General features: G+C 39.7%; 1 long non-coding RNA gene across 1 annotated transcript; it reads right to left on the reverse strand.

The window, feature by feature from the left end:
* Window positions 1-87: 87 nt before the first annotated feature.
* On the reverse strand, window positions 88-1,261 carry LOC148730797 (uncharacterized). Its single transcript, XR_016002090.1, has 3 exons — window positions 987-1,261; window positions 677-902; window positions 88-388 (listed from the first exon to the last, which is right to left on the reverse strand). It is a non-coding gene; the product is annotated as an uncharacterized LOC148730797 (long non-coding RNA).
* Between the last annotated feature and the right edge of the window lie 7,042 nt (window positions 1,262-8,303).

Consider the following 8,303-nt stretch of genomic DNA (forward strand, 5'->3'; position numbering starts at 1 on the left):
TGGTTAAATTTTTAAACAGCCTAGAAACAGTTAGAATAAGGTGAAATCATATCTAAAAACACTGTAAGGCTCAAGGGTCAAGTTGAGACTCAACAATGAAAAAAAAATGCAAAACAAACACACAAAAAGATGATACCTCTTTTCACATTTTATTCTTTTTATCATAATATTCAAACGAAGGCTAAAGAGTTTGAAAGCTGACTTTTTGAGGGTTAGCCCTTCGTTAGGTGTGTATAATGTTTAGCTCGTCAAACTGTGCATAGCCAATTATAATATTTCAACATGAATGACTCCCCAAGAGTTTCTTGAGGCAAAACATCCTGGTCCTGAAGTAAACATCTTCTGATTTCGGTTGTTGGAAATATTTGCTATCTCTCTGCGTTAAAAACTGGAATGTAAATGGAAAACGATAAAAAAGAGAAGATTAAAAACGATGCCTGGCTGTCAGCGCAAGAAGTTAAGAAATTTGACGCAGAATGGCTAAAGAATCTTACAGAAACGTATAAAAGCTCGTAGTTTAGGCAATCTTCGGCACTCGCACTCGGTTAGCAACCATTAAGTTTTGCCCAGGCGTGCTTAAGCTGGTTTTAAGTTAAAAAAAAAAAGGAAAGAGTCGAAATCAAAATTGCTAGTCGTCACCATAGCCAATGATGCGTTAGACATTTATCGTACATACCCCATATTCGTCATTCTTGAGCTGTGCACTATGTATTCTCTTGGAATGTGAGTCTGCTAGGAACACAAGCTCTCGGTCAACTAACGCGATCGCCTTAATGTGTGCTTCGATAGCCTTGTCAATGAAGTTTACTTGGTGTTAGCCATGTCCAAGTGATGCTTATTCTTCCTCTTCCTCTCGAAAAATTTGCTTGCTTCTTTGCGTACTTCTTCCACGGCTGCATTAACTGGCAAGCCAAAGCGTTCTTTCAGAGCGTGTAAGCATCAGTAACTGATGTTAATTTGCTTGAATTAAGGTACAGATCACTTACCAAATATTGTCTGTGAAAAACTCACGGGAAATCTGAACAATTATAGCGTCAAAGACCATAGCTTTCCTATGGAGCCAATCTCAACCAGTAAGATGTCTCACGGATAAGACCGCGAACACAGCAGACTTCCCGCGTCCTGCTGCCATAGTGCGTTACTATTTGCCTGATGCGTGACATGTAGTGAATCGGGTTCGTGACAAAAAAATACACATACCCAGAAAGAACGCATTTCTGACGATCGTTCAGATCGGCCCGATCCGAACTTCCTAACAAGCAAAATCGAAAACCCGGACCCAAAAATGTGATGAAACCGCGAACCGCTGCAGTTTCAGGATCCGCAAATCCGTTAAAATTTCACCATAAATCCGAAATCCGGGGAAAATATATTTCAGAATCCGCCGATCCGTTGCCTTATTCACCTCCCTTCCCTCTTTCCATGCGCTGTCACTGGTCGAGTAATGCTGTGAAAACCCAATATTCAGCTTTAATTAACCGCTCAGCTGCATCACGCAAGTGAACAGTCGTTTTCTTAAGCATTTCCTTCAAGATCAAGTGTGTTTGAATATTGTCTTTTTTGTTAATCAGTTTTTATCGTTAGCTTTCTTTGTCGATCATATATTTTTTGCTTGTTTTTCACACCGTGCATATTTACACAGTCTTCTTGTATATCCGGCGAAGTTAGTTTCTTTTACAAAGAATCACTTGTTTTCAAGTTAGTTTACTTTAAGTCACGATTGGTGCAGTTTTAATTTCTACCCAGCAGTTTTGTTTGACGTTATTCAGTATCCACTCCTTCTTTCCAAGCTCAAGGCCTACTGTATAGATGACAAGAGTGGCGCTTTACTCAGGAACTATCTCTCTGGTAGATCTCAGAGAGTCAAGATACGCGGCACCTTCTCCGCCTGGAAAAGTGTTGAACGTGGGGTCCCACAGGAGAGTGTGTTAGGTCCAATGCTATTTAACTTCTTTATCATCGATCTCTTGTTTTACGTCAAGGGCGCCAGGCTGAACGCTTACTCCGATGATCATCAGATATACTATTCCCACGTCGACCCAGCGACAGTAGACGCATGCATATCTCACAATGTCAAGTTAGCCAATCATTGGTACCAGGAAAATGGGATGTTAGTCAACGAGAGCAAGCACTAGGGTCTCGTTCTTGGCGAAACGGACTATAGTTTTTCCTTCCCAGTAAAGGACACATTAAAAATATTCGGAATGGAAATAGATGATAAGCTCGATTTCTCTAGTCACATATCCAACATATGCAAAAAGATCAATAAGCAATTTAATGTTCATCCTCGGAGACCCAGGGGCTGAGTCGATTTGAAGTTAAGGCATGAAGAGCCCCTGGGGACATTGTCTTACAAGACAAGTTCCAAACGGTCGCAGTCTTTCTGCCATCTGATTGGTGCCAGAAAATCTTTGTGTTTTTCTGCCCAATCAGAGTGAAGTGTGCTTTAAAGTCCTTTCGTGTGTTTTAATACGGACATATACTACTTGCTCAGTTGCTCGCTATGTTTGTTTGGACCGTGCGACGGAGATTTGCTTGAGGTGAAAAGTTTCAGTCTTAGCACACAATGTAAGAGAAATCGATCAGATTGTCAGCGAAAATCTTACCGGAAATTATACTGAATACTTTCGCAGGTATCACTAGAGAACGTGTTTTAAAGTTTGCGAGGTTTGTATACAACACGATGGTTGCAGTCATTGATATGTCGCTTTAAACGTCTAGATTTTTTGCATAATTTGCTGTGACTGAAACTTTGCCAATCCCGTGAAGTTATTTCGTCGCACGGGCCACGCAGGTATGTCGAGCAACTGGCGCTTTCGCCTACGTAGCTTTCTGCTTTCAGTGCGCGCCAAAATCTAATCTTAGTAGTAAAGTCGTTCACAATACGGCCAAGGTTGCTGAGAACGTTAAGTTCGTGGACCACATCCAGCAAGTGCGAAGAGAAAGCTTAGCTGTGTTTCCGGTTAGCTAATTAAAATCTGAACAAAAACTTATTAACGAGAACATCGTGGGAAGGAGAGATGTTTTCGGGCAGTTACCGAAGGGGTTTGGAAAGAGCTGTCTAGAGTGTTGAAATTCTTGAGCTAGGAAGGCCACGGATTCTCTTCTAGTCCCTTGTTCATTGTCATTTCACCTCTTCTGTCGATTGTTGAAGACCAAGTTAAATACCTTTGATCATTGGAAATCGATCCGATGCTGTTTTCGGTGGGAAAAACAAAACCAAAGACCAAGAAATATTGGATGGGAAGGGCGGGTTTGCTTTATTGCAAATGTCAGCTTAGTAGTACAGGGTCATCTACCCACATCTAATAAGCAAAAGTTTCCACGCTTAGCTTTTCTTTTTTTTCAAGCGAAGATGAGATTAGATTCTGGCTCGCATAGAAAGCTGCGCAAGTACCAGTTGCTCGACATACCTGCGACTGGCCCGTGCGACGAAATAACTTCACGGGATTGGCAAAGTTTCCGTCACAGCAAATTATGCAAAAAATCTAGAAAGATTTAAGCTTAAATCTCGTTTAACGTTTAAAGCGACATATCAATGACTGCAACCATCGTGTTGTATACAAACCTCGCAAACTTTAAAACACTTTCTCTAGTGATACCTGCGAAAGTATTCAGTATAATTTCTCGTAAGATTTTCGCTGACAATCTGATCGATTTCTCTTACATTGTGTGCCGAGACTGAAGCTTTTCGCCTCAAGCAAATCTCCGTCGCACGGTCCAAACAAACGTAGCGAGCAACTGCGCTAGTAGTATATGTCCGTGTTAAAGCACACTTCACGCTGATTGGGCAGAAAAACAAAGATTTTCTGGCACCAATCAGATGGCAGAACGACTGCGACCGTTTGGAACTTGTCTTGTAAGACAATGTCCCCAGGGGCTCTTCACGCCCTAACTTGAAATCGACCCACAGCCCATGGGTCTCCGAGGATGATTAATGTTATGCTACGCTTTCGAAAACTGATATCGAGGGACACTTTACCTACGTTTTACAAAGCTTACATTTTACCGCATTTAATTATTGTTCCCCAGTTTGGCACTTTTGTGGGGCGCGGAATAAGGATAAACTAGAGGCGCTGAATAAGAGAATACTTAGATTTATACTTAGGGATTACTTGTCGCCATATGATAGCCTTCTGACTAAGGTCAACACTAGTTCATTTTGTAATGGGCGTATCCAGAATTTCCTTATTTCATTGTACAAGAGCCTGTTTTTCACTCATTTTCAAGCTTATATGAGAGGTATGTTTTCATTTCGGTGCTCTTCTTATAATCTTCGCGGTAATTACATACTGTCACTAAGAAAACCTAGAACAACTAGTTATGGCCTTAATTCATTTTCATACTTCTCAGCTAAGCTATGGAATACACTGCCTGACTATATCCGCATGAGTGTATTTAAAGACTTTAGAAAGATAATCCAAGGCCGTATCTTTGTATAGTCGCTCCCGCTTATCTTCACTTTTCTGTTAATTTCTACTGATATGTTACATAATTATATTTCTAAATACTGTGTATTTTAGCATATTTAGTATAATTAGTATTTTAGGTCTTGTACAGATATATGTATAAATATATATAGATAATCTCCATTTTATATTTTCTCCAAGATATTAGCTCCAACAAGCTACTCTAAAATTCGAGATGATAATGATCCGTCGAGACGTTTGCTTGTCATCCTTCCAAGCTCATGAGGGGTTTATAAATAGTTAGCCTTTTGCAAGGGAATCTTACAAGTGAAATTTTGATCGAATTTATGAGGGAATATAAGTGCAAATGGGCTTGAAGGATGATGGCGGAAAAGCAATAGTGTGACACTAGGTAAGTTGTAAGATGACATGTTCTCAAGTAACAGACCAACAAACGGTTTCTCATTCTGCATTTTGCACCCGGTCTGCCGTTTGTAGTCTGCATTTTGTATTGACCAATAGCCAAAGCGTGAAGTAGTTTCAACTCTATTCGAGAGTTAACCAATGGCTGACTATCGTTACATGTAAAGGCGGACGTTTTTGCAAAAAGGAATTTAATTATTTTCAAAACCCATTCAAACCTACTGTATCCACGACTTATTCACATTTTCCTTTGATTTAAATTTTTACGTGACCTTTCCAAATTCTACCGCATTTATGAATTCTTTCAGTTTCATTATTTTCTTCCATCTCGGTATCATAAGAGCACGTGAAGTAACTTGAGCTGTAGATCCCGGTAAAATATCGGTCTCCAGGATAACGAAGTGTTAATGAAAACATTATCCTGGCATGTAAGATTTCGCATCTAAACCTTCGCTAACGATCAAACTTGAAAATATTCATTATAAAAGACGCACAGCGAATTCCTCTTCAAGCACCACCATCTCGATATGCGAAAAAAAAACTGAAAGACTCACTGTTGTTTGCCTTTTCATGAATGCTGTTTCGTCGGTAGCAACCGTCACCTAGGGAGCGTCGCATGGAAACCCAAGGAACAGTTGTAGAGAAGTCCACTACTTTCATCGAGTGACTGAAAAGTTGTTAGCTACACACTGTCAGGCTGCCAGACTGATAGCTTTATAACCGGAACATTAAATACGGTTCGGTTACGGAACTTCAGAAATGGACTAAGACATCTTGTATGATAAGAGAGGTATATTAGGAAAGAGAGAAAAGATTTGGCAAAGACCCTCACTGCACTATACGTCGATACAGACTTTTTTTAAACCTCAATAAAAAAAAATAATAGTTTTAGAAATTTGGGTCTATTATTATATGCCTTCTCATTCTGAAACCAAACGTTCTGATTTAATTATCCTAAATCGGTGCCTTCGTCAAAATTTCTAATCAAGCATTTTCCGTCTTTTCTTGTCTGCAGCGGGAAACTAGTGTTTTTGTTTTATTTTATTATCATTATGAAAAAAAAACTTCAGATCTCCTGCCTCGCAGGTTAAGATTTTAAAGAGTTCCTAAATAAATTTGTTCAGCCTTTCTACCAAACGTTCTGAATTAATTCTCCTGAATCGTTGCCTTCATCAAAATTTCTAATCAAGCGTTTTCCGTCTCATTACAACTTCACGACGGTTTTTAAAAGTGTATACACACATCTTGTGGGTCGATTACGTATTCGTATACACTCTATTGTTTTTCTAATTGAAAATTCATTATTCGCAGCACGAAAATTTTCCTAAAATGTAGCTAGCTTGCACGATCGCAAGCGCTTTGATGTTACGTGTGATATATTTCTTTTGTTTCCAGTTTCATGCTCGAAAGCCGGAACTTATATCGTGCTAAAAGTGTAAGATGCCAAACCGCAAAACCAAACCGCAATGTGTAGCAAAAAGATATCGAAGGTTTTGGGTTCGCGATTTAGTCCTCCAGGTTTGGTTTAAAAACTGCAAATTTTTAAACGTCTTTCCTCTGTAAACTATTAAAAATGTTTCGCTACTGAAAAACAATGCTAAGATCTTGGTAAAACTACAGAATACAGGGCCACTCATTTACATCTCATTGAATCACAATGCATCCTATTGTTTTCTGCCTCGTTCTTCTGAAAGCATGCCAACAAGGGGGCCGCAGCACGTTTTAAATGTTATACCAACCGTTCATCAAAGAAACGGCGGCAACTTGTTAACATTGAATACAACGTTAGTTCCCCCTAAAAAAAATCCCCTTCTCTTTTTTACATTGGAAAGCTTACTGAAGTTTCCGATGTTGCTAAAGAAACCTCATACACAAAAATTAAACTGATTGGCGTTTGTGAATCGGAACAAAGGAAAAGCCCTCCTGATGACATTCGTGGTCACGATCGAAAATATGCTAAGCAGTCGCATGCAACATGCTAATCTACAAACTCGCTGACATTTTTAACTCAGCTTCGTTTCTTTGCTTTCGAAAGTTTACTGCATTCTTCTCGAGCCTGTTTTCCTATAATGTCCTCGTCTCCAATGGAGAAGAAAATATAGAACTATTTTGCTCAGACTCGGACACGCCAGCGTCACGTTGGGAAAGTTACGACAACCGACTTGTCTGTCTTTTTCACGATTTTCGCCTTCGACCAAATTCCCAGTTGATCGACAGCTTCAACAGAGGAGCCAACAGGAAGGTCCATCACAGCAATTGAAAATCACTTTCAGAGATACAAACAAGCACTTCGAAAGCCTCAAGATTGTCGCGGATAAGTGAAGCACACGAGTTATAATTTTCATCAGAAATCCGTTTCTCCGATTTACCTCAACCAAAAGTTTCGTTTAAGGGCTCGTTTTAAAGCTTTTGAAACGGTTCTCAACACTAAACCGAAAGTGACATCGTTATTTTAGGGCGAAGCGCTCAGTTGCAGAAAAACACAAGGTGCTGTTTTTGGTAAACGCGAATTAAATATAAACAAAAGGATACTAATTTAATGCCACGCGATTAGCCCGCATTGTTAAAGCCTTTAGAAAAAGAATAATAGCTTCTCCGCCCAAACGTCGCAAGTTTTTCCATCAACAGCCTCCTTACTCTCATCGGATAAAGGCCGAACGCGAGCGAACGGCTCTCGGAAATGCAGCTTTGAGCCCTCGTTGTAAAAATGCCAGCGGCTGCCCCCATTTCAGAAAAACACGATTAAACCGTCGTGAAGTTAGGAGAATCCTGCGGGGAAAGGTATTTCCAGCTACATCATCGATTATTTTGCTCGAGCTAACCGCAATACTTTTCTTTTAACACTGATTTGAATGAGAGCAGGGTGCTGATAGTAGAATGTAGTCACATTATAGAATCATTTGTTCCTCATAGTCTTTTCAGCCGTACGTGGTTCGTTTGCTGTAAACACCATACAGCTGTTATTTAACAAAGAATCCTCACCTAGTCAAAGTAAGCCCTTGATATCTACATATTATTTTCATATTAATGAAGAAACGATGAAGCGAAACGTATTGAACATTTCACTTTTGTGGGCTAAGTTAATGGCAAGTTTGTTTTCATGCTCTAATCAAACATGGCGTCTTCAGGTCCAATTTTAAGAATCTATTTTATCCCTTAGTTTCGCATTTTGTACACGAAACATCAAACTCAGTTCTCATGAAAGGCTAAAATGCTAAAAGAGCTTTTTAGAAAGAAACATGATTACGTATGATGCACGATCCTCGCAGTAAATAGCGCTATTTAAGCAATAGCGAAAATCAGACCTGAAAAAAATCAGGCCTGTACGGGGTTCGAACCACTGACCTCTGCGATACTAGTGCAGCGCTCTTACCAATTGAGCTAATTCTCGCGTGATCCTAAATCGCTAGCGACGTCATGTGCAAGGGGTCTATAGTAATTATTTTAATGTTTTCATTGTTTCTTTGGTCA

Source organism: Stylophora pistillata, chromosome 5 (assembly GCF_964205215.1).
Source record: "Stylophora pistillata chromosome 5, jaStyPist1.2, whole genome shotgun sequence".
In the NCBI taxonomy this organism is placed as follows: Eukaryota; Metazoa; Cnidaria; class Anthozoa; order Scleractinia; family Pocilloporidae; genus Stylophora; species Stylophora pistillata.